At 45.2% G+C, this 23,563-nt stretch overlaps 1 long non-coding RNA gene across 1 annotated transcript; it reads left to right on the top strand.

Moving 5' to 3' along the window:
- Positions 1-12,158: 12,158 nt before the first annotated feature.
- LOC144101847 (uncharacterized) lies at positions 12,159-22,467 on the top strand. The gene is made up of 3 exons (XR_013308072.1): positions 12,159-12,475; positions 17,668-17,888; positions 20,633-22,467. It is a non-coding gene; the product is annotated as an uncharacterized LOC144101847 (long non-coding RNA).
- The last annotated feature ends 1,096 nt before the right edge of the window (positions 22,468-23,563 follow it).

The raw sequence follows: 23,563 nt of genomic DNA, 5'->3' as shown, positions 1-23,563 counted from the left end.
AAGTAGCCGTTTCTCAAAGGTTTTCTCCTTATTCCATTTCTCATGACATGCTTTATTAAACGTTTATTTTCAACCGTACAATTTCTTATCAAGAAGTGTAGAGCAAAGGCAGCGTTGATTCTCATGAAGGCCGGCGCAAAAAAGGGCTCAAATCTGCTTGCTTCTTGTAGTTTACAGCATTCCACCTAAAGCAAACAGGTGACTCCTACTCACGAGATCACAGGCGACCCCTCGTGAGAGATGGCATAGATTTTCCCCTGACGATTCTGCCACAGCTACATGATTTGGCGATTGGTCGACTCGGAAAGCAGGGCGGGCTATCGTAGTGTTGTACCTCGTCTGTGTCATCCGGAAAATAAAGCTGTCGTGCTGGAGTAGTGCTTAGCAGTGTTTCTTTGGCAATCCGAAATTATAAAAAATTCTAATCATGAAGCCATACTTATATGTACCATAAATGCATGCAACAGTGCGGTGAGAGTATTTTATTTGGGAAACTACAGTAGCCAGTGCTTTCTCGCTGTTGAAGACCTTCTCGTTGTATTCTTCTATCTCTGATCTTGTACGCTTACTGAATTTCTATTGAATTTCGCATAAAATACTTTATTGGATAGAAATGTAGGTTTTAGTACTTACACCGCTATCATAAGCGCAAATCCATTTAACCGCATAGCGAGAATCTCCGGTTACCACATATGAACGTATGCTAGATATCCAGTCTAATGTAAAAGCCGATTTTTGATGATCTGATTCCTTAATTAGGCCCGTAGATTAGGAGTTTTAGAGTTCACGTCTGTGCAGATGACAACTTAGGATTATGGGGCCATAAAAGATAGATGAAATGAAAGCGCTTCGCGATGCAAAGAGCTAGAATAATAATAAATAGTGCTTCACGAGTCCGAAATTCAAGAATATACTTAAGTGCCTGGTATTTTTTTTGTATTTGAAGTGTTTGTTTCAAGGGTTCCAAAGATACGTAGACATTTTGTTTGAATGGTGGAGAAACCGTGCAAGGGAAATAATAGCTAATGTCTACTGCTATAAGTCACAACTATATGTATCTGAAATAAAAAGCAATATGTTATGTTTATTCATGGCCGTTTTATTTGCATCGAAATATCTCTTTGAAAACTACCAAACACAAGCTTCTTGTAGCTACGCAATGTGTAATTCGTTTGCAATTTCCTTTCATCACTAGGAGTTCCACCATTTGACTGCTACCTGTGGGTTGCAAAAAGATTCCTTCAGAACCCACCTTCACAATGTGCGGCCGCTTTCTACAGAGACTGTGAGGCAGCAGGAATCAATGTTTACGACGGAAAATCTTCAGATAATGGGAAATCGCACACGCAAAGAAATTCAGCACCACGCAAGATAACGTAATTTCTATTCACTTGCTCCCCCAATAATGAATGTAGCGTGTGGATGATTTATGTAACTGCCCGCAGTGATTTTGAAAATGCCTTATCATTTCACAGTGAAATCCGGTATACCGCTTGTACCCACGTGCATTGGGAAGCACTTTCCCTCTCCGTTCTTGCCTATAGCTGCGCTTTGTTTCGGGCAATAAACGCTCTTTTGGGTCACAAGCTTGTCTCGAGTGGGTGAGTTGTGAGAGCACACACCACGCCACACCATGCCACTAGGATGCAGCAGTGAGACGAGGCCACAGAAACTCTTGTAGTAAACCAGAAGCCAAGGACCGAATACCTTAGGACGAATGCTGCAAACACACTTCCGGCGGCACATCAGCAAATTCCGGATTGTGACTAAGAGAGGGACAGCTAGAAGTTCGTCATTGATGCAAAAGCTTACGTCGAGGCGACGGGAGTGAGAGATGAGCCGAAAAAACAGGCTTTGCTTATCGCGGCGCTAAACACGCAACACATCCAGGTGCCACCAGAAGCAGGTAGAATGCGCTCACGTACCCAGTCTAGCGCTATTTCACGGTTATCACATTCGTTTCAGCCTAACCGGGTAAACAAATTTACTATGGCTTGACGTTCACCTCGTTCACAAGAAACATGACAATGCAGTATGGAGAAAACCATCAGGAAGCTAGGCTAATTTATTCTAGCAGCCTTCTTGCGAAAATAAACCGCGTTAGAGTGGTTTAATCATAGCAGGTTGACCCTTAAATGATCACCTTCCAATCGCGTTAGACTGTAAAGTCATTGTAAAAAATTACAACTGCCTTACAACTGTCGCCTTTCCTTGACGTTGGTAGACTGTGCAAGCCAAGACTAAATTGCCTAATCAGCTTTGTTAAGTAAAGACAAGTTTCTCCGTACGCAGCCTCCTTTCCACCTAATGAAGTTGAAACTGGTCTGAGGAATGCAAACACTGCGTGCAATAAATTTTGAAGGTGGCGCAGTGCACGGGTAGTACCTTGCAAATCAGTTCTGTGCATAAACACTTTCATTTGCCCCTAGAAATGAGCACTGCTTTTAAACAAGATAAAGTGACTGTCCATACCATTGAATGCCTAGGAAGGACGCTTTGCCTGGTGATAAGGGCAAACAGCAAGCACCGTTTTTGCTTTCCGATGAATGCCTATTCTGTGAGGACACGTACTACAGCTATTCGAAAACTACGAATCTACTGAAGCGCGACCATGCCACGAAAATAATTACAAAACGCCTGGATCCGTTGCCGTAATCAAAGTTTTTAAATTATTGTTAGGGTACACCGCTTGTTTGGAGTGCAAGAAAGCTTTCGGCAATATTGCTGTACCTGCCGCGGTGGCTCAGTGGTTAGGGCGCTCGACTACTGAGCCGGAGTTCCCGGGTTCGAACCCGACCGCGGCGGCTGCGTTTTTATGGAGGAAAAACGCTAAGGCGCCCGTGTGCTGTGCGATGTCAGTGCACGTTAAAGATCCCCAGGTGGTCGAAATTATTCCGGAGCCCTCCTCTACGGCACCTATTTCTTCCTTTCTTCTTTCACTCCCTCCCTTATCCCTTCCCATACGGCGCGGTTCAGGTGTCCAACGATATATGAGACAGATACTGCGCCATTTCCTTTCCCAAAAAACCAATTATTATTATTATTAATATCGCTGTAAAGCAGCTGAGAAGTAAGTGTTTGACTCACTTATATTGCGCCTAATTGTGTCAGCATGCCAATAAATAATATTTTCCCTATGCGAGTGCCTGATCGGCAGCAGTGCAGCTACTTTAAGCTGCAGTGAATTTTATTACGATCAAAGCCAGAAGAAATCATCAGCTGGGACCTAGACGTTCCTAAGCGATAGCGCTTTTGAATTTCATGCACCCGACACGGCGTAGGTAAGCAGACGAGAAGATAGAGCCATGAAACCAGTGTGCTTCCGGACCAAAGTTCCTTTTTTAGCTCACAACACGGTGCGGTAGGGGTCAGTGATAGATGTAAAAAGCTGCGATATAGGTTCCTTTAGAAAAAATGAAATTATCTCCATCATAGTTTATGCTCTCGGGGGTCTTTTAAGGCACTGTTTCAAAAGTCGAATTAAGTGCACTTTACCACTGCAATCTAGTGGAAAGATCGAGATTCAGTTAAAGCCTCGAAAACTAGCGAAAATATGTCCACGAAAAATATAGGCTTCGTCACTGAATCTCATGAAAGTACTAGACAAAATAACTGTAGCCCTGGCCAAAGTATACTGCTCGCAGCACCAATAGAATTCCCAAAAATTTAATCCAAGTGCCACGCTTCTGGACTTCTGCCAAGCGCCGTCAGATTACTGCAAGCAGATAAATCTGATAAGAATAATCTGAACTCTCCAGTGTCAGATTCCGATTATGTCGCGGATAATCCACGTGTAATTCAGTTAACTCATGTTGAAAACGCATGCACACCAGGTGCCATTAGTGAACATAACCACAAATACCGGAAATTAAGCGCGCACGAAGTAATTTTGACTAAAGTTCTTCGTACCGCCTTTGACCCCACAAGACATGTTACACATTGCCCTTTGCACATTGTTCAGAAAATGTTTCCACATAACAATGCAAGTGCCAGCAAAGTGCAAAGCCCTGAATTCCCAAAAGACGAATGCGGCTTGTAGGCACACGCACACACACTAAGAATAAAAGACTGCTGGTTCAATAGCATGTCATCGTTGTTTCCGGCAAACAGTTCGCAGAACCGCACTTCTGTTTACTTGCCAATTAAAGCGCTGAAACAAAATCCTGATAATCTTAATGAAGCCTTCAGGATAAAGAACGTATTCTTTCTTTAATCATGCCTCATTGCAGATTGTGCCATCAATATTAAAAGAACAATGCAATGCGCGCTTTAAAAACAGGTTGTTTTTGCCATTACGCATATATTTCTGAGACCATTTTGTCCAAATGTTTCCTTTGACGCATAATGGCCGCAGATGCTTATACGCCACTTAATATAACAGAAGTTAATGGTAGCGCCCATCGGGGAAGATGTAAAAACTCTGATGAGGAACTTGGAGCGGAAAAACCTTACTCGGTACAACGGCATAACTCGGCATTTCAAATAGGATACTCCTTCGCTTAATGACCGCTATATGTATATTCTTCGCTTCCATCGTGATGACGTTCGAAAATGAAGCATTGAGGTGATGGGTAAGAAATATTTAATGGCCTAGGGTTGTCTTTCCAGGAGTTGCAAAGAATTCTCTGGAATGTGAAAGCCATGTTCAATCATTCTTTTCTTTCACCATCATTATTACCCCCCATCTGCCCTCATGCTGTAAACATGACATAAAAAGAAATGTTTGGAACTCAGAATAAGTAATGTCGCTCAGGAAAACTGCCTCATGCAGAGGTATATTACGCGGTATTTCAGTTCAAATAAGTGGGTAAAAAGCTGTCGCTTTGTCGCTTCATATTGTCATTTAATGACGCCAGCACGGCATCGCCACTTCGTTGATGTTATTACTCTGGAGAACAGCTAGTTGTTTCTAGCTGTTTTCTAGTGTGCGATCAGCAGTCCGTGTGTACTGTAACCTGTTTAATAAGTACCCATCAGTATACACGAGTTCTAAATCGGAACGAATTTATGTCAGTGCTGTCCCTCAAGAAAATGCCTGATTACTCTTCCAAGTCGCATACGTCAAGCGTTTAGAACCTCCTTGTTGTCCATATTGGGTTGAGTGGAGGGAGATCTATTGGTGTACGCAGAACAGCGCATATCTGTTTACCTGCCATAGTCATCAAGCAGTCCTTTGCATTTTCTTTGTAAGCGGAAGAAAGCTGGAAAGGTGTATATAGCGCCAGCTTTCACGAACTGTAAAGACGCGCCCTGCGCGGGCGGTACTCCATAATACGATGACAAACGTGTGGCGTCGGCCAGCCTGATCAAAGGGTTGCCCGTTGATGCGGCGCGATACGTCAGGCCCCGAAGGCGGCTTCTAGCGCTTTTTTGAAGAACAAGGGGTAGTAGAAAGGCCCACTGCCAGCCAATAGAGTTAACTAAGGTATGCGCTGGGGGGGTGTTGTGGACCACAAAAAAGTGCTCAGGGACGGATAATCTCGAGTAGCTAGCGCAATCAAGCCGCACGGGCAACACCTGGCGCGCCTTAAGGAGCTTAAGAGGATAGGAGCAGGCACTGAGTGTTTGAGCGCTTTTGTCGAGTAGGAGCGCAATTATTTCTAAGGTCGTACTACAACCGTTCTGCTGGCGCCAGCCCTGTACAGTGGGGGGAAAATGCCTTCGCTTTTGTATTTATTCCTTCTCCATTAAATCCTTGACACTTTTGAACCGTCACTCTCATTTTGTAAAATTCCTACCTCTAACTAGCCCTCACCCCCTTGTCGGAAAACTTCCTTTTCTTCCTTCACTTCCATACTCACGTCATCGATCCTTTCTCAGCCTCAACCTCACATTCAGCAGCTTTAAGGTTTTCTTTGGCTTATTGCCTGTATGTGCCGATATTCCTGAGTATTAACTGTATTAACTGTATAAGACTGGGCTACAGAGTTAACCTCTGATATTGCGAAGGACACATGTTTAGAAGGGTACATACACACACACGAATTCAGTGTTTAAGGGAAGTCCGGCATTAAATTTTACAAATAGGGCTCTTGAGGAAAAGCGAAGCTTTTTAAGGAACAGTAACACCTAACGCCCTAAATTAGCAAATCATGTTAACTATAACAAAGTGATTACCTAAATTATAATTGTTAGCCTTTTAACTTAAGGAATGAGCTTTCAGTACAGTACTGCTACTTTAACGCTAAATTGCAGAAAAAAATATTCAATCTATAATAACTCAAGAAGGAATCCAAAATAGCGGCGCCATGTTAGGCTGCTTGAAGTTCCCTTTCTAGGCCGTGAAAATCGCCACCACGTCTACGCAAGTACCGCTCCGCTGTGCTAAAACTCTCTAGTGTCTCCTTTGTGCTTGAGGATTCGTGTTACCGTACATGCGGGCTTGAGTCTACTATGTCCGCACTGGAACGTACGGCAATTCTACAGGACCCTCTCAAATGTTTCGAACTTTTCCGAAGAGCTTAGTACTTAGAACAAGAGCTTTTCCAATAAAGCTAATAATAGCTTTGCAGTTGTCCACACGCACCGCACCCGTTCAATAAACCGAAAGGCGAGACGCACGATAACCAGGCGAACACAGCAACGCGAGACCCTGCACTCGCACCGCGATGAGTTGGAACTCGAGACAGCCAAGCCGTACCCGCCGCGGTGGCTCAGTGGTTAGGGCGCTCGACTACTGGTCCGGAGTTCCCGGGTTCGAACCCGACCGCGGCGGCTGCGTTTTTATGGAGGAAAAACGCTGAGGCGCCCGTGTCCTGTGCGATGTCAGTGCACGTTAAAGATCCCCAGGTGGTCGAAATTATTCCGGAGCCCTCCACTACGACACCTCTCTCATCCTTTCTTCATTCACTCCCTCCTTTATCCCTTCCCTTACGGCGCGGTTCAGGTGTCCAACGATATATGAGACAGATACTGCGCCATTTACTTTCCCTAAAAATCAATTATTATTATTATTATTATTATTATTATTATTATTATTATTATTATTATTATTATTATTATTATTATTATTATTATTATTATTATTATTATTATTATTATTATTCAGTTATTATTCAGTAAGCGGGTTGGGTCATGGTAGACAAATTCAAAATAATTAACACAACGTTGTAATCACTCTCCCACATCAGCACCCATTCTCACCAACGCCCTCTTATCGTTTATTCAGTGTTGCTCAGCTCGCCCAGTGTAATTCCTTCTGTCCTTTCCTTACATTTCAAAATACACAGACAAAACACACGTGTGCAACGCTGTTTTGTATGAATGCCAGGACGCGCACCGGGCTTTATCATGCAGTTTCAATATGACTTGAAATCGCACTGCTTGAGACCAAGCCCCAGTGCGTAACTCGCTCTCCACCATGGGCTTCGGATCTTTGCTTTAAAAAAGGAATGAGGAAAAAAACGAAACGAGAGAAAGTTTTCCTTACACTGCAAACGTTGTAGCGCAAGATACGCTATGTAGTGAGTGGGTCAGTCCCGCCTTGCGTTTTCTGTTGAATGGAGTTTTAGTTGAATTAATAATCCGAATTTACCTTATGTGCCTTTAAAAGAGATCCATGCAGGAATTCGACTGTAAAGCTTGCAAAACTACATCTTTATGGATATAAAAAGCACTCTAGCGCGATGCTGCAACTTTTCAGTGTCGCAGTTCTCGGCCAAGATAGTGCGTGTCCGAATTTACAGCGCCCAGTGCGCCAGCGCGCCTGCGATCCCGAAACCATGTCTTGTTTGTTTGGATGCGATGTGTTCCATTACATCATTTGTAGTCCTCCAGTTGGAGACAATTATTCAAGCTTGCTTGAATTTGCGGAGCCGGTTTTAAGGATCAGGAACCGGGAGCTTGTCTATGAAATATAAATTATTTTTCATGCGTGCCGATGCACCCAGAGTTCGCAAGACAGGTAGGACAGGGGCAGTTGGCGGGTATGTTTCAGTGCAAATTGTCAACAGAGCCTTTTAAGCACGTATCAAAAAAGAGAAAACGCGAAGAAGCCAGATAATTCTAGATTTTCCCACCGTGATCGTCGGGAAAAAGAACGTTAAACCGAATGAATAGGAATCTCCGAGACAGATGACGTATTAGAAAACAGTTCATTACTTGCTAAACCAATCTATTCCTAAAGGAATACGCTAAATCGACTTTTAATAACCTTGCTGTTAAATTTAATGCTTTCCCTTTCAGCGATGTTTTACCGAATGGGGCTAACGTGTCGAAAATAAAGCAGATGCTTAAAAAAATGTAAGAAAGAAATAATGGCTCACTTTCGTGAATTGGCTTTAACAAGCACATGTTATCAATTACTGTAACGTGTAATGCAAAGGCATACCACTAACCCCCTAGAAACGAGCTAAATTTGTTCACTGACGCAACACGCCTTCACATGTGGCTTCTGCGCCTTAACTGATCTCGTGCGAACAGCTGAATGATTCTGCAATAGCTATTGCGCTGGCAGCCAAATAGATGCAATTTTCTCAACTTCGCGTAAGCGTCTGTTGAGGTTTTTCACTCTAAACTGATTATTAAATTTGGCGCCACTTTGAAAAACATCTAACTATGCTAGTGGGTAAAATATAACTAACACCCCGCCATAAATACGTTGTTTTCAACGAAAAACCCTCGAGTATATCGCCGGTTCTCTGAGGCATTCCACGGAAATCTGTCTAAGGCGCACTATTATTTTATTTTTTTATAAATGATAGCGTAGATGAGCATAATGTGAAAAGTAAACTTTAGGCTCAAGTTCGCATGTTGCCCTCTGTAGTGACTTCCAAAACGAATCATGTTAATCTCAACATACAACTGGATCACCTGATTTAAACATGCAGCACATGGCAGATAAACGTTAACTACCGAAAAATTGCTTTATCTGTGACAGACAAGAACCACTGCCTCCCCTTGGAGTATAGCGCGAATAGAAATTTGGTGACTCGGGCTCCTGAATACAACTACGTTGATTTACGCAGATGTGAAAATTTTTTTTCGCACAGTCGCGTTTTCACTGAACCCTGCAACTACACGGCGAGGTTACACAATCTCAACAGGGGCATTCGGGAATCCTCAAGAACCATGAAGGCAGTAGCGTTAAATACTTTATCTAGCCGAGCCTTGGTTACGGTGAGGGCCGCCGCGATGGCTGAGTAGCTGTGACGATCGGCTGCTGACCCCAAACACGCGGGCTCGATTTTGGCCGCAGGGGTTGCATTTCGATGGAGGCGAAATGCTAGAGGCCAGTGTACTGCGTGATGTAAGTGCACGTTAATTAACCCAAGGTGGTTGAAATTTCCGGAGGCCTCCACTACGGAGTCCCTCATAGCCTGAGTCGCTTTGGGACGTTAAGCCCCCATAAACTATAAAACATTAATTAACGCAATTCCATCTCGGAACCATATTCATCATCATCAACCTGTCTACACCCAATGCAGGGCAAAGGCCTCTCCCAAGTCTCTCCAATTAACCCTGTCCTTTGCCAGCTGCACCCACCCTATGCCTGCAAACTTCTTAATCTCATCCACCCACTTAGCCTTCTGTCGCCTCTGATACGCTTGCCTTCTCTTAGAACCCACTCCGTTACCCTCAAGGACCAGCGGTTGTCTTGCCTTCACAACACAGGCCCTTCCCAAGCCCATTTCTTCCTGTTGATTACGACTAAGATGTCATTAACCCGCGTTTGTTCCCTCACCCACTCTGCCCGCTTCCGGTCTCTTAACGTTACATTCATCATTTTTCTTTCCAAGGTTCGCAGCGTTGTCCTTAACCTAAGGTGAACCCTTTTCATTAGTTTCCACGTTTCTGCCCCGTAGGTGAGCACAGGTAAGATACAGCAGTTGTACACTTTCCTCTTGAGGGATGCTGGTAAAGTAGCATTCATGATCTATGAGAACCTGCCATATGCGCTCCACCCCAATCTTATCCTTCGAGTTACTTCCCTGTCATGATCCGGATCAGCTGTCACTACCTGCCCAAAGCAGACCAGAGTGGAAGCTTGGGGGAGTTGGTGACGGTTCTCTTGCCACATAGCGCTCACGAGACACGGACGCAGGGAGACAAGCAGGACGGGCGCCCATCCTGATTGTCTCCCTGCGTCCGTGTCTGTTTAGCGCTATGTGGCAAGTGAACCTAAGTAGACGTATTCCTTCTTTAGCACTTCCGGCACACCGCTGCCAATTGTCAACTGCTTCTCACTTGCCAGACTGTTGAACATTACTTTGGTTTCTTGCATGTTAATTTTTTGGACCCACCGGTCTGCCCTGCTTAACTCCTTGATTGTGATTTGCAGTACAACTCCTGAGTGACTCAGCAAGCCAATGTCATCAGCGAATCGCTGATTATTTAGGTATTCTTCATTAACTCTTATCTGTAACTGTTCCCAATCAAGGCCTCGGAATATTTCCTGTAAACAGGCGGTGAATAGCATTGGCGAGATCGTGTTTGCTTGCCTGACGCCCTTCCTTATTGGAATTTTATTGCTGACACTATGGGCGACGGTGGTAGCTGTGCAGTTGCTATAGATATCTTCCACTATTTCTACATAATGCTCCTCTGCACCCTGATACCACAATGCCTGTATGACAGCTGAGGTTGACATTGAGTAAAATGCTTTCTCGTAATCAATGCAGGCTATATATAGGGGCTGGTTATAATCTGAGGTTCTCTTTTTCACCCGAATGATGGTGTGAATATGATCTATTGTTGAAAATACTTTTACAAAAGCCTGCGTGATCATTTCGTTGATTGAGTCCTAGGTTGTCATGAATCTGCTAGCGATTACCTCAGTAAATACCTTCTAGGCAACCATACGCATTCGTTAACCTTAATGAGGTAGAAAGGGCGCAGGAGTAAATCCGTCAGGTTTATATAAATTAAGTACGGAATAACAGCTGTTTTCGTGTTCATTTATAACAAAGTAATAAAGAGAATTTTTGAAGGAGAAAATTGGTCCTTTAGGCTCCATGTTGAAATATTCACGGTAAACTCTATTTTCAATTCTCGCAGTATACCATTTTTTCATGACGACAAATACAGCTCCAACAGACAGGACAAAACGAGGAGGACACCACATGCGGATGTGATGTGCTCTTCATTTTGTCCTGTGTGTTCGAGCACTGCTTGTCGTCAAGATTCACCAACTCACCCAAACCTCAACCCTCATCATTTTTTTCGGCCGGCTATGCTATAGAAGCCACTACGCTCTAGCTCTGTTCTGTTTTGAAGCCACAAACAACGTATTGAATATTATATTTCTTTCCTCCCACGGGAGTGATACGTATCCAGTTGTATATTTTCCGCAGCATGTGCGCAGTATCGTTTAATTTGCTTGGATTGCAATTTTCTGTATTTCTCACTGCAAATTCTTTCTGTACGACTGTTTAAATTATCTTCCATACAGATTTCTCTCTTTTCTATTTCTCTGCATTTTTTCAAACCCCTCTAACAGACAGCATATTTCAGATAATTAAATTAATGAATATTTAAAAATCTCAAAGAGAGCGGGATGACCAGGAAACACGCTTGCAATAGCGTGACTGTGCATATGTGAGCATGCGCGCAGGTGTGTTCGTGTGCGTCTATCTGCGTCAGTGTGTGTGTGTGTGTGTGTGTGTGTGTGTGTGTGTGTGTGTGTGTGTGTGTGTGTGTGTGTGTGTGTGTGTGTGTGTGTGTGTGTGTGTGTGTGTGTGTGTGTGCGTGCGTGCGTGCGTGTGTGTGTGTGTGCGCGCGCGCGCGCGTGTGTGTGTGTGTGTGCATCCCTGCCTAGTACCGTTTTCTCGCATACTTAACTGTTGAGAGACGAAGTGACAACCAACGTGAAGGGTCGAAAACTGGCGGGGGCTCCCCTGTCGCGACAACTGTACGGGCTGCTGCCGCGCCGTCCGGTCTGAGTCGCAGACCGCCAACTTCTCGCCTCCCCGCGCTATCGCGACTGGGGCAAAGGCCTCTCCACGAGGGAGCATCCGGTTCTGGGTGGATGAATCACTCTCTTCTCGTGATACTCACTCTCGCGGGCTTTCGCAGAGAGGCGTAGCGAAAGGCAAATACCAGGCAGGTCGCTCATGCTCGCTAATCAACCCAGAAGGTGGCGAGATAAAGGAAGAAATAAGCGCAAAGCTGCTTGAGAGAGCGAGAGAGAAATCGTAGATAAACGTCCCGCTTCTGATTTCGCAGCGGCGTCGGCTGCCTGCGTGGGATTCCGGTGCCTTTCGGGCCAGAGCCTCCGGCTGCAAGAGAGAGGCTCCCCTGCCGGGTAGTTTGGGAATCGCCCGTTCTCGTCATAAACATGCGCGGTGACTGTCCAGTGGCGGCACTTCGGTGGGCGGAGTTTTGCGACTCGCGTCCTTTCTTTTTGAGTCTTTCCTCTCACGTCTCTTCCGAGTCTCCTCCTGTCTGCACTTACAAGGGATTGTGGCTCAGTTCGAGACAGTGGGCAGGCCCCTGTAATTTCTTTTCCATTTTTCCTTGAGTCACGACAACAACAATGGTGAGTGTCTTGCCTTTAAATTACGTAGTCCTTGAACTTTCCCTGCACTTCGGCAGCCGGTGTTTTAAAAACATGCGTGTTTTTGCTGAACTTGTTAAGTCTGCGTTGGCTTAAGAGCGCGGGCTGCCGCCCTTAATGCGTTTTGAGGGTGGCTGTCCGCGCCATTAAACTCAACACAGTAACAGGAGCTTGGGGGTTCTGGCGGCGTCGGGCTGGGTGGACAAAGCATGCGCGTCGCGTATTCCGGTCCGGTGTCGGGTCTCAGTTTTATCACTTTTTAGACCTGCCGGCTGGCACAATATCCGAGAACGCATTATGAACGTTTGAGATACTATCGTATTAGAGTCGCTCAGGCGAAGGGCATAAAGGCGGACCGCCCGCTGGGAGCATGTGAGAGAGTTAGCGCTGACCTACAAATCTGTTAATTAGCTCTTTATTCTTTCCAGGACCAGCGAAGCTAAGGGTTCATGTGTCTGTTTAGTTGTTTTGTCGCAATATCTTGTTCTACATGGAAAAGAACGGCAAGATGAGTCGTTGATTAGAATCAAGAAATTGGCGGGAAATGGATGGCACGTGTGTACCCCAGGAAGAGCTTAGCGGTCAGGACTCGGAGGTTGACGAAGAATCCCTTGGCGCAGCCTTCTGCCCATTGGAGAGCGCTAGGCAGGGACAAATTGTCCGATGTGGGCTCTGGCCAGATTTCGCGTGGTTACGATTGTCGGACTCTCGGCGAGTGTCTGGCTGACGGAGATTCTGCTTGATATGGACTCCGGCCTGCTTGAAGTGGAAGGCAAGGAGACCTGGCTTGCGGAGGCTCTGGCCTTATTCCGTGGTTGCAGCATTGGAAACTCTTAGTGCGGTTTAATGTGTACCTTTTACCTGACCGGAATAAAGATACCTGTAATATTTAGCTAACTTCATCTTCCTCGTTTAGCTGCCTTAATTTTTGGCTGCACCTTTGCTGTTGAACTTTGGTTTGTTCACCCGATCACTTTTTGTTATTGTTTGTTCTCTTCCTTTCCATTACGCCTTTCATTTCTGACTATGCTTGGTTTGTGTTTTTCTGTATGATCTTAGTTGCATGTTATCGGGCCAATTCTTGAAAATTCTTTTCGTCAAACCGTTGCCCTGTTTCAAGTGTTGGCGGTTTTTAAGAAATGACTTGCTTATAAAATTTTTTTTGTCTCACCATACTCTGGTTTTATCCTTCCATGTTCTTTGCTTTGTTTTTGTTACGAGCTTTTTTTTTTAGCACCACTTGTTTTATCACTTCTTTCTGCTGCGAGTGCATAAGATCGCCGCCTGTTGGCGCCTGTGTTTTCGGTACATATGCACTGTTTCGGCGGTTCCGGATTAAAGTTGATGTTTTGCGCCTTTACCGTCGTCTTTTTTGTTTTCTGTCCTCTGTCCGCATGTCTAACTACTGTCAACCACAATGAATGAGAACGAACTAGCCTGACAGCTTGTCATATTCATCGCAGCTGCACGAATATTCAAGTGGCGGCGCGCCACGTGCACGTCATTTTTGCGCCATTTTTTACATACCTAAGCGTTTTCGCTAAAAAGTACATTTCTTGTCCATTTTGGGTAAACAGTAGAAAAGTACCCAGCTACGGCGCCGGCTGTCCATTCTCTACTTTCTTGGGCAATTCAGTTGCGTGTAGCCTAACATCAAGTGGCTTCACCGGTGTCACACTCACCAGTAGCGGAGTGCATAGACCGTCCTGTATTACCGCAAGTGTCATTAATTAGAACGTGATCGATCTGCGAGGGCGGAAGCTGTGCGAGGACCCTTTTATGCTACCGCTTGCATCAAGTCTGCGAGAACCGAGGGCTAGTTAAGCAACTGAGCAGAATTAAAGGAAGGCAAATGAGGAACTCGTTTAGTACTTACGTTTAAAGGAAGCCAGCATTCAATGAACCCACGTAGCATCATCGTCACCAGCACCCTGACTACACCCACTGCAGGGCAAAGGCCTCTCCGGTGTCTCTCCAATTAACCATGTTCTTTGCCAGATGCACCCACCCTATGACTGCAAGCTTCCTCATCTCATCCGCCCTCCTAACCTTCTGCCGCGCCCTGCTACGCTTTCCTTCTTTTGGAATCCACTCCGTTCCCCTTAAGGACCAGCGGTTATCTTGCCTTCGCATTACATGCCCTGCCCAAGCCCATTTCTTTCTATTGATTCCGACTATGTTGTCATTAACATGCTTTTCTTCCCTCACCCACTCTGCCCGCTTCCGGTCTCCTAACGTTGCACCTATCGTTTTTCTTTCCATAGCTCGCTGCGTTGTCCTTAGCTTAAGCTCAACTCTCTTCGTTAGCCTTTTCGTCTCTGTTGCATAGGTGAGTACCGGGAAAATATACCTGTTGTTTACTTTTCTCTTGAGGAATATTGGTAAACTGTCATGAATTATCTGAGAGAACCTGCCATATGCGCTCCACCACATTCTTATATTCTTCTGGTTATTTCCCTCTCATGATCCGGATCAGCGGCCACTACCTGCCCTAAGAAGACATATTCCCGTACCAGATCCGGCGCTTCGCTAATAATTGTGAACTGCTGTTTCCCTTTGGAGACTGTTGAAGATTATTTGGTTTTCTGCATGTTTATTTTAAGACCTACCGTTCTGATCGGCCTAACTCATTTATCATGCTTTGCAGCTCACCTCATGAGTGACTTAGCAAGGAAATGTCATCAGCGAATCACAGGTTACTTAGCTGTTGCTCATTAGCTCTTATCCTCAACTATTTCCAATACAGGCCTCGGAACACCTATTCTAAGGTGTAAGGTTGACCTGGCTCTGCTAGCGGTTACCTTCATAAATACCTTGTAGGAAACAGACAGTAAACCGATCGGCCTGTACTTTTTCAAGTCCTTGGCGTCTACTTTCTTATGAATTAGGATAACGTTAGCGTTCTTGCAAGCTTCTGGTACACTCTAAGTCATAAGGCATTGCATATACAGAGTGGCTAGTTGTTCTACCACAATCTCCCCTCTATCCTTGAAGAGATCTGCTTTCACTTGATTCTCACCAGCTGCTTTCCCCCTTTGCATTGCTCCTTAAACTTCTTGTTTTTATATCTTTTTGTGCTGATCAATGAGATATAGAGTAAATATTTTATTGCTCAAAGATAACTGATTTGAAGGTACAAGCGAAAACAACCATACGCCGCCTGTCGGTCGTATATCACGACCTCCGAATTTGGCGTGTGTTGCTCTGCCAGTTATTGAGCTGTGGCGACGGCAGTCTTATCTGAGGTGCTTTTGAGGTATTTATGTTTGCGTGTAAGCGAACCTTGAGAGCGTTCACCAGCCCCATCCTCCTCCGTAGCGGCGGATGCAGGATGTTCTGTATTACCGCCAAGAGTCACATTGAACGCGTTCGATCGTTGAGCGCCGAAGCTGAGCGAGAACCCTCTTATGCTACGTGTGCTAGTGCCAGAAACTTCATATTTATTTATTGACTTTTTTTACAATACATTCAGTCCCATGTGATGCTACGCAAAATGTTTAAATATAACGCGCTTAGCTTATTACACAAACATGTACAAAAATAAAAGGAAATGGGTGGGATGAAGGGGAAGAATTGCAGTCACAGAGCAGTGCTAATTTCACTTAAAAATGAACAACCGATAGAAATCAATAAGGCTTCGCAAATAAGGGCCAAACAAGTGCAAACGAAGTAGAGACAATGAACTTGCAGGATACAATGCATGGCAAAACAGCAATAAGGAATGGAAACAATAAAACTTACGTGACAATTTAGAACACATAAAGTGGAAAGCAATGTGACGTCGCTTCCGTGACGTTTGGTCTGGCGATGACTGCTGACTGCTGGCGATGACTGGCCATGCTATCCACTGTCTCCAGGGTATCACGGAGTCAAGTGTCCGCACTAGATGTCGCATTATGCAAGCGCTGATTTCCAAAACCGCAATCATCAAATGTCAACGGTGTTTAAGGCACGTCTATGATATGTATGACATAATGAGCCTCTCTAGAGTTTCCGTTTCCTTAATTCTGCCTAATAGGTTAACTAAACTAGGGCCTCGGTTCTGGCATAGACAGCATAAGAGGGTTCTCGTACAGGTTCAGCCCCCACCGCTCGATCTGTTCTACGTGACACTCGCGGTGATGCATGTAACCTACGTACCACGTCAGCCGCCATGGAGGAGGGTAACGCTGGTGAACGCTCTCATTGTTAGGTTTAAGGCAACATAAATACCTGCGAAAGTATAACATTGGAAAGCCACCGCCGTAGCTCAGTTGATAGAAACCATGACGCGAAGTTTGGAAGTGGTTGGTTGATTCCGAAGGTGGCATTTGGTAGTTTTTCCCCTATTTTTTAATCCGTTATATTTCAGCGATAAAATAACTGAACTTTTCATTTTGAATTAGATCTGTAAGGAATTTAAAAGCTTGAGTTACGTGCTGAAAGCCTTGTGTATTATCCTTTGTATACGTGTTTTATGCTTGCGGTCCTTTTCATAATTTCCTCCTTAATTAGGATACTTAAAATCAGAGTAAGGAATTACATATTTATTACAATTGTTCATGTAATCATGTAAGCGTGTTCTATACCACAGAAACATATTGGAGGTACCAAATAAATTTTTGCGTGGGATTTCACTCGTTATGAACGTTTTTCTGCTGCAGTCTAACTTCCTAACTAGGATCGATTCTTTACTCATTATGCTTTTGAAAGGTTATTTTGTGAAAGAAGGGCTATATGAACTAAGTGGAGAGCTCTCAATGGAAGAAGTTATTAAGCAACGAATTTCGCACACGGCTGACAGAAATATCCTTTGTATACGTGTTTTATGCTTGCGGTCCTTTTCATAGTTTCCTCCTTAATTAGGGTACTTAAAATCAGAGTAAGGAATTACATATTTATTACATTTGTTTATGTAATCATGTAAGCGTGTTCTATACCACAGAAACATATTGGAGGTACCAAATAAATTTTTGCGTGGGATTTCACTCGTTATGAACGTTTTTCTGCTGCAGTCTAACTTCCTAACTAGGATCGATTCTTTACTCATTATGCTTTTGAAAGGTTATTTTGTGAAAGAAGGGCTATATGAACTAAGTGGAGAGCTCTCAGTGGAAGAAGTTATTAAGCAACGAATTTCGCACCCGGCTGACGGCAATGTCACGTGGCCTGATGTATCTCTCTTATTCGTGCAGTTATCGTTTGAGAAACATCTCGGAGATGGCGAACTTGCTGATGTGGAAATTGAGGCCGACTTTCACCAATTTCCTGGCCACCGGGGATCTTTCAAGGCACACCGCATGATCTTGGCTCTACAGAACGATATCTTCAAGACCATGTTCTATGGTCCCTTCCCTAAAGAAGATCGTGTTGTCATCACCGACGTCCACCCGGATGGCGTGCTTGGCTTGCTTCGGTGATTTTTTTTTATAAACTACAACACTTCTTAAAACCATTAAGCGTTCTCAATGGACATTTTGTCAAATTATGATTCAGTTTTATATTGTATCCTTGCGCGGAAAGGCAACTTAATCGTGATCTCGAGCTGGGTAATTGGTAGAGAAAGTGGTATTTCATATAGAGTGAAGAAAGAATTGTGAGCACGAAGCTCGGGATATGCTTGCGGAGTTGTTGAGACATCTTACGTAGTCCAAGGGATGGGGTTTAGCGAACACTTGGTTACTGAAACCGAAAGTGCGTTTTCACGCCTGAAGCAGCATTACACATGAAACTAATTGCTGTAGGTAGATTAAGTAAGTTTCGTTCACAAATGCAATTTATACTTGATTTTGACTTGTTATATGGGTTGTTTCCCCCGTCGGCGTGATCGCAGCGTTATGGTCGTCTGTGATTTGGACATGAATTAACCTGACTAAAAAGAAGCTCTTGGACAGCTTCACCTTGACTGGGAGAGATACGTGAACACAACAGCTGCAGCTCATTGTTAAATTATCTGAACAGTACACAAGCAGTGTGTCGCAACTCTGCTGAAATTTTTGTGGGGCCGATGTGCCCCTTTCCTGAGCGGTCGCTTCGAGGTTTTCAACGACCGCACGCCGACAGATTAACCATTCAACAGTGTAGCGATTTTTCAGCCCACCTGAATCAGATGACACGCCCAATATGATCAATTAACACAAATTACACAGTGTTGACAGCATCGAATTCCCTTCCGCGTGGAATTGTCGCTGTCACTTGGACTCACCGGAATCCCAGAGGACTTCTGTGGAGTGCACATTTTTTTCTTTTATGGCGCCCTTGTACTGGCCTCTGATGACGTTTTTGTTCCCTTCTCCTCGTGCTCATGCTCACGACATTCTTGTTGCACTTGAGGAGTACCTCTGTCCGTAAAGTTCCGAGACTGTGTCCATAAAAAAGTGCGTTTTACATTGAAGTCATTTGTGCAGCACCTCTCCGAAATAGTCCCTATTGCAGTCAATGCACAGCTTCCAATGCTTCTTGAGTTCTTTGAAACATTTGTAAAACGCTTCTTTCGGCATGCCTGTCAGCTCCTTTGTCGTGGAATCTTGAATGGCCTCCCCGCTTCCCACCCAGTGCCCTTTTAGGGCTTTCTTCGCACGAGGAAACCGGAAAAAATCACATGAAGAGAGGTCAGGCGAGTATGGCGGATAGGGAAGTACAGTAATGCTGTGCTTAGCGGGAAATTTTGTCACGCTGAGAGCAGTGTGCGGCGTTGCGTTATCGTTGAGAAGGCTCCATTGTCCAGACGCCCATAAGTTAGGGTGACGGCATCGCAGTGTATCACGCATGTGTTGAAGCTCGCGGGTATAAAACTCCTGATACACCGCCTGCCTTTAGGGACAAACTCGTGGTTTATTACACCTCTGGCATCGAAAAAAAACTACCAGCATCATCTTTGTTTAGGTCTTCTGTCACCACACCTTTCTCGACGCCGGAGTGCTTGTGGACCGCCATTCGGTGCTCTGCCTCCTTGTTTGAGGATCGTATTGATAACATCACGTTTCGTCATCAGGAATGATGGTGTCGAGGAATGCAGCATCCTTCTCTGCCTCGGAGAGAAAATCAGCGCTCACGGATGCCCGAGTGTCCTTCTTGTTGTCTGTGAGGGAGTGCGGCACAAGTGTGGCATTCAGCTTTCGTTTCCCCAAGTTCTCACGCAAAATTTGGTGTCATGTTGTCTTATAATGTTGAGAGCATCTGATAGCATGCAGACTGTAATGGTGCGGTCTTTCTGTACGATTTCCCTGATCCGAGCCACGTTGTTTTCATTCCGTGAGGTTTAAGGGCGCTTCTGCCTTGTGTAGTCTTCCACCGACGTTCTCCCCGAAACGAACCTCTTCTGCCACTCGAAAACTCGCGCCCGTGATAATGTCTCGTTGCCGTAAGCGTCACGAAGGAGCTCATACGTCTGTGTGGCTGTCTCGCCAAGCTTCACACACAATTTTATGTTTACTCTTTTCGAGGTGGACGTCCATCTGTCCACATTCACTCACAGTAGAATGCCCAGACGACTAGTGAAAACGTATTTTTCTACATGTAATGCCATTTAGCGGCTGTCATAGCAATTAACATAAATAGACCAGGTTAGCCCGAAAAGATGGTGCTACACATTCCCGCCAACATTTCTTTTGGGCATCCATTGCAAGAGAGGAAAATAACTCAGTCTCGAAACTTTATGGACAAAGGTTGTATATTCAGTGGCTAGGAGGTGCGAAGGTGGGTTACCCTAAATAGCCATTAAAGGTTGGCGAAGGAATTAAGTCCGCCGCCAATTCTGACACTGCAGTCTTTGCACAATCAGTAAATCATATAGATATTCTTACCTAAACGACCTTTCGTAGGAATAAACTTCAAAACCATGTAAAAGATTACACAAGACCAATGATTTCAGATTCGTGCAGACCCTCAAGACGATCAGCACGAATATTTAGCCTTTTCTAACGGAAAGGGTTCAGCTTAGGTTAGGGACAACACAGCGAGCTATGGAAAGAAGATTGATAGGTGTAACGTTAAGGGACTAGAAGCGGGCAGAGTGGGTGAGGGAACAAACGCGGGTTAGTGACATCCCAGTGTGGTTTAGTCAGACAAAGAAAAATAAAGAACACTTTAAATATAATTAGAGTGGTTGCCTATTCATCGCCACCGTTTCCAAGGAACACGCGTTTCTCTACAATGCAGGTACTTCTACAGTGGTCGACTGATGGTGGAAACCGTGGAGCAGGCCGCCTATACCCGCACCGCTGCAGTCAAGTACTTAGTTCCAGGGCTAGCCGACAATTGCGTCCGTTATGCGAGGAGGAACATGAATCAGGATGACGTATGCCCATTTCTAGACTACGTTCTCACGATGGGCGAAGAGTATGAGGATTGTCCTGCCAAAACTCTCATCCGTGCCAACAGCCAAGGCGTGCTGTCCTCTAAATCATTCCAGTCCTGCCTGGTGCACACTGTTAGCTACATTCTCGACCACGTCACAAACGTTTCCGAGGCATCTGTGGTTGAGGCCGTGCACGCATGGGGCGAGCAGCAAGTTAGTGAGCGCTCGGCGGGCGTCGAGGAATCTGCTGCTCTCCGGGAAGCCATGATGCCCCTTTTCCCAAAGCTACGGTTTCTCGCACTCACGGCAACACAGTTTATTGAAGGGCCGAATTCATGGGGTGTCTTAAACGCCGAGGACGCACTACCGATCCTTAGTAACATTATAAAGGAAGGATCCATGCCCATACCATCCGGATTCTGCAACATTCGGATATCCCGAATGGAAGGAAGAAGAACTGATGCAACTTTATCAGGCTATCTAGAAATCGACGCCCAACATTATGCCTCTTGTTTTTAAGCTTATTAATAATGTTACGTGACGACAAGCAGGTGAAAGCACTACATGACAGATGGCGATGGAATGATTTAATGGCGGTGGGGCTAGCGTGAGCGCTCCGTGCCGCGCCACTGCCCACTTTGTTGTCTTCCAGTCCGTGACACTACCCGGGGCCACCGAGCGATCGTCTTGTTCGCGCAAACTAGAAGAACGGCCGTGAAGACGAAACGTAGGACGTGACTATGGGCGTGACAGGAGGGATGAACACAGAAGAGAAGATGCAGGGCTTGCCGTCACCATGAAAGAGATGAGTAGATCATGATCAGATCAGCGCTGGTCCAGGAAGCTTCCGGGCCGTGCGTAGGTCACATTGAGCCGACGGCCGAGGCCCATGAACACACCGAACGGCATGGGCAGGGGCTGTGTTCGAATATGTTGGTGGCTTCTGGGGTCGGTGGGGTCATAGGTTCCAGTTGCGGCGGCGTCGTCATGCCGTCGTGTCTTCTGCTCGGGGCGCGGGACGGGGCTGAGGTGAATGGGGTGGTCGATTCTGGTCTGGTGGGCTGGGGCACTGCCGGGCGGTGCGGACACGAACACACGAGTGACGACCTCGGCACACGCAGGACGCCGCAGCTCCAGGGCCAGGATGGAGATGAACTGCGCACCTCACACCAAATGTTACGTGACGGCAAGCAGGTGAAGACAGTACTACATGACAGATGGCGATGGAATGAATTAATGGCGGTGGGCCTATCGCGAGCACTCCGTGCCGCGCCACTGCCCACTTTGTCGTCTTCTAGTCCGTGACATGTTGCATAATGGTTGAGGGCCTCTTTTGTCGAGCAGAAAAGGAGATGAGACATTGGCTTCTGGTTGAGAGCTGACAATGACTGTTGGCAGTTTGCCAAATAAGTAGGTGAGACGTGTTGTGGGTAGTAAATGTCTGTCCTTTTTTCGCCATGTCGGAACACAACGTTCAACCGACATCTTTACAATGTATTTGAACCAGGTGAAGCTGGAATGAGAGCAAATACAGAACCTACATGCAGTTTCCCATACTTAGCACAATTTTAGAGTGGCTGTATGTTGTAAAAACTGAAAGATGAACTTCTTGCCGCTCGGATCTAATAAAAACGTATCTGTCCCGAATAAATTTATTTGTATGAATAAATGTCTTTCAAGGAAACCAACAGAAACTGGCAGCAGCTGAGTACACGTGTGGCCTTCTTGCCGTGCTTTTTGCACGTCTGCAAACGTTCTTTCACGGCTTGTGCTTCTGTCACCCAAGACAAGTAAGTAGGTTTCTTTTGCGATATGAGTTTGGTCAGAGAGAAGAGAGAGATTGATGAGAACTCAGAGCAGGACACGGCTGCGCTTATCCAGTTTTGTATGGCAGTTACGCAGTATTTAAATGTGAGCATAAAGCATCTCTCGGTAACGTTGAAATTTGGGCTTCTTGGTTCATGACCTTGAGGTGTAACGCATCAAAAGTCAAGGGGCGATGAACGAGATGCGCAACCACAAGCGCAAATAGGCAGGGTACTGTGGACAAGATGGACGCACAAAGCGCTTTGTGTCCATCTCGCCAACTTCCCCCTGCCTTTTGATGCGCTAAAACTTGGAATTCTCGCAGTGCTTCACATGCAATCATATTTTATCTCGCTCGTAGGATTTATTGTTCTCGTACACCGTTTGTGGCACACTGCCGCTCGATAAAGTACCCCTGGTCAAGCACAGCAGGTGTATCTACGCGCAGGCTGACGCGCGCAGCTCTCCACCCCTAAAAAATTTTTTAGACAGTCTATAGAATGTCTATCGACTTTCCTCTATAACGTCTACAGCATTCCTATAGACAAATCCTAATGAATGGTCAATATTCAATGCAAATCCAATGGACTTTCTATAGAAATCTATGGATTTACGGCCATACACTTTTAATAGCCTTTTAACTATAGAGAGTCTATAAGCTATTAATAGACAAAAATAAATATCTGTAGAAAGGTAAGAGTCTATAAAAAGTCTATGGACTGTCTATGGGCCATTGTTATAAGAGAAGTGCGACAAGCATTCAGTTATCTCTGAATTTTGCATCTCTGCGTTAAGTAGCCGCACACATTGATATACTTTCGCTGGCCTCCTCATGGTCTGGCACGACACAGTATGTTTTAAACCTCTCCGTTCCTTTTTTTTTTGTCATGTGGCTTGTTGACTACTCTTGGTACCTCGTACTCCATGAGCCGCAAGCCCACTTATACCCCATATGCGGCGTTCGGCGGACTTTGGAACTTAGCGGA

This window comes from Amblyomma americanum, chromosome 8 (genome assembly GCF_052857255.1).
Source record: "Amblyomma americanum isolate KBUSLIRL-KWMA chromosome 8, ASM5285725v1, whole genome shotgun sequence".
Classification (NCBI taxonomy): domain Eukaryota; kingdom Metazoa; phylum Arthropoda; class Arachnida; order Ixodida; family Ixodidae; genus Amblyomma; species Amblyomma americanum.
Note: the sequence above shows the minus strand (reverse complement) of the source record. Positions and strands in the feature narration are given on the sequence as shown.